This window comes from Zingiber officinale, chromosome 3B, assembly GCF_018446385.1.
Source record: "Zingiber officinale cultivar Zhangliang chromosome 3B, Zo_v1.1, whole genome shotgun sequence".
Taxonomy (NCBI): Eukaryota; Viridiplantae; Streptophyta; class Magnoliopsida; order Zingiberales; family Zingiberaceae; genus Zingiber; species Zingiber officinale.
This window is the reverse complement of record NC_055991.1, coordinates 97,507,426-97,511,040: the sequence shown is the minus strand read 5'-3', so window position 1 is coordinate 97,511,040 and position 3,615 is coordinate 97,507,426.

The window sequence follows — 3,615 nt, the reverse complement described above, 5'->3', positions numbered from 1 at the left end:
CAGATTATGTAAATGTTTTAATATATAATCTTGGTGCTGCTTGACATGATAATGTAGGCTGATGTTTGTAGTAATATTCAACATGAACTCGAGTTTTAAGAGCCAGGAAAAACAAATAATATGCAAAGCTGCAAACGACATACCTTGGTATCATGAACAATTTCATCAATGGTTGGTTGCCAATAATTATTTTATGATTTCTAATTTTAGGATTTTTTTTGATCACAGGAGTTTTAAGGTGTAATCTAATTATTCAGTGGGATGGGTCATGTCCCCCTGGTTCCCCGTCCTCTATTTGGTATCAGAGCTAGTGCAAAGAGATGACAATGGTAGCGTAAATATCTTAAGGTTAAGGTACGTAGGGTGGTAGCGTAAATATCTTAAGGTTAAGGTACGTAGGGAGGTCTCTCCCGTCCTCTACTTGGTATCAGAGCTAGTGCAAAGAGATGATAATGGTAGCGTAAATATCCTAAGGTTAAGGTACGTAGGGAGGTCTAGGGAGTCTTGATTATCCCTTGTTTTGCTTTTAAGACTTCTTTAGTTATCACTTGTTATTTGGAGTGTTGGTATTATGCAAATCAGGTAACGTAAAAGAGTAAGTCCTAACTTAGCAATAAGGTAGGAGGCTAGGATAAGTCCAAGGGCATACTTGCGTGAGCAATACCTGGTAAGGAACTACCTCTCCAAAGACTTGTGATGACCCTAGATGTTTGAAACCTAGGAAAAGGTAATTCAGGAATGGTATAATAACTCCCAAACACCAAACATAGAGTACCTTGACCTTACTTCTCATACCAAAGTTTCCACAAATCAGCTAGCTAACAACCTTGCGATTATTTACGACCGAACCTATCTATCTTCCTGAGTCCATTTGAAAAATTTCAAGATAATCCACGAACAGTGTCAGCACCTCGAGAAAGAAGTTTTAAAGTTAAAAACTGCTTTGAGAAATCTAACGCGTATACACAAAAAATAAGCCATTAGCAGAGTAGGAAGTTCAAGCATTGATTGCAGAAATAGCAGAACAACCAAAGCTTGTGGAGAAGTAGGCCCTGAGGCTAACAGAAGCACTTAACTAGAAGCTCGAAAGAGTGGAAGCCCTACTCTATAGGTTGGAGAGGTGGACCACTTCATGAGCAGTTATGCAATCTCAAAAAGTACTTCATCCTACAAAGAAGCAGTGAAGGCTACTGAGCAAATTGAATCCCCGACAATCGGATTCGCGAGGCCAAGTGATTTCCAAGGTCCAGTCTCTTGAAGTTCTATTATAATCAAACAGAACAACACACAGCTCCAGCTATTAGTCCAAATAGTTGAAAGTTTGAAAGACATCCAAACTGATCTGAAGACGATTATTGAAAAGACAAAAGGAGTCCAGACAACCTCTATACCTGACGAACTTATTGGCAAATTAAAGAATCTATCTTTAGGTCCTTTAGAAAAGTCTAAAGAAGGAAGGGGAAAGCTATGAGTATTCAGAGGCCCTTATAAAATTCTCAAAGAGGAACAGGCAAAATTGAAGAATTAATGATGACAAGGGCAATAATGGAACAACCTTCTGCCCCTACTCAAACTCTCCTATTTGAATATCATATCAGAGAATGCAGAAGAAACCAGAGAAGGCTATACAACGCACGACAAGCAACCAGGAGGCTAAGCTGGCGACTCACTAGAGGATCTACTCCTGTATATACACTTGAACAACAAATAGATCCTCAAACTCAACTTCGGTTATCTATACAGGAAAGAGCAGCATTAGTTCCTGCGGAAGTCTTATATCATTCCAGAAGGGATGATTCAAACCATCGGGTCTACATGCATAGATCCGAGGAGACCATCTTGGTTACTGAAGGTAACCAACTAGATTGAGAATTCATCCAAGAAAAAAGTTTTAATCAGCTCTGAAGAAGCAGAATGCAGTATATACACCTCAGTGTCTTACAGGTACACATCCAAACCCTTCATCGATAGGAAGAAGGTACCATGGCTTTAATAGTTTTTAGAGACAATTGCTGGATGGGAGACCAAGCGATATTAGCAACCATGGAGGTGGACTTAACGAAAGGGAGCCAATTGGTATATGTTATACCTAATATCATGCTAACAATTGGTGACTTTTTCAAAAATATTCAAATCTCCATCCTTACCAGAGGATATGAACAGTGGCAAAACGGAGAGGCCGACCTCCTTATAACCAGAGGACTTGCAAGCAGGCTTTCCAACACTCCCAACGTAGGTTTTGTCTATGAGATTCAGGGAGTTGTTGATTATTTAACAAGCCACGACGTAAAAGCTCTACTCGGCAGACGATATTCCACTACTGGCCTACAAGGATTAAATTGGGTGATCAAACCCTCACAAATCTGTGTCCCTAGACAACCATCTGAAGTTAATAGCAGAAACTTAATAGATGGAAGAATTTCTTTTAAGTTTCAACAATTATGTGGCAGCATCATCAGCAAGACAACCTCATTACAATGAAAAGGACGAAGAAATACAAAGTAATAAGGAAGCTTTCCATACATTGGCTGTCTTAATTGAATGAGCTCCTGGTGTTCTAGCATATGTTGATGAGTATTTTGAGGAATATGAACAGTCACCACAACCTGATGCTCACCCATTTATTCTGGTACACAAATTATCTCCATATGCAATATTACCCCAACAAAAATCTGCTGGTGCTGCAAGATTTGATTTGGCAGCAAGCCAACCATGCACTATAGAGCCTAAAGGACAAGGCAAAGTGTCAACATGTCTCATCATGGAAATTCCTTGGGGAAGTTACGGCCGTATTGCTACTCGGTCAAGGGCAGCATGGAAGCTAGGGATTGATGTCGGAGTTGGAGTTATAGATTGTGACTATCGAGGAGAAATTATTATACTTGTGTTCAATCACTCGAATACTCCAGTCACTATTCGGCAAGGTGATTGTATTGCACAAATAATCTTTGAAAATATTTTAATGCCGGATATTTATGAAGTCCCAGATTTCACTACAACCACGCGAGGCAAAGGTGGTTTCAGATCGACATCCCAGACACCCGCGATATTTTCTAAACTACTACCCAAGGAGAAGCATGCTGTCTCGGTACTTGTAGAGGATACCCTTCCTCAAGAGAATTTAGTGGAAGTCCATGCAGGAACTACAAGCCCAGGGGTCTTTGTACTCCGGTCCATGGATACTTCCCTAGAAACTTTCGAGGAAGAGGATAACCTCCTTGACCAAATTTCTTATATGACTTCAATCACTCACCCTATGGAAAAGGTGGATCAGCTAATTTGGGATTATTCAGATACGGAATCAGACATGGAAGCTGATTGGGTTAATCCATTTGCAACAGAGGAAACAACCCAATCATCCCAATTAATTGCGACGGGATATGAAATAGAATACCCCAACATGCGACGTCTTGTGGAAAGTCAACCTGATCAATAGCAGGTATGCTCCACAAGTACTGTCATCTCACCATATAACCCGCCACAAGACACTATGATCGGACCACCTGGATACCCACCAGCAGCAGCAAGGGCGGACCCAGGACCATCTCAACCCATTTTTGAACAAAGACCCTCCAATGCAAGGTTTAAGAGGGATACTAGTAATGAAATGTGGAC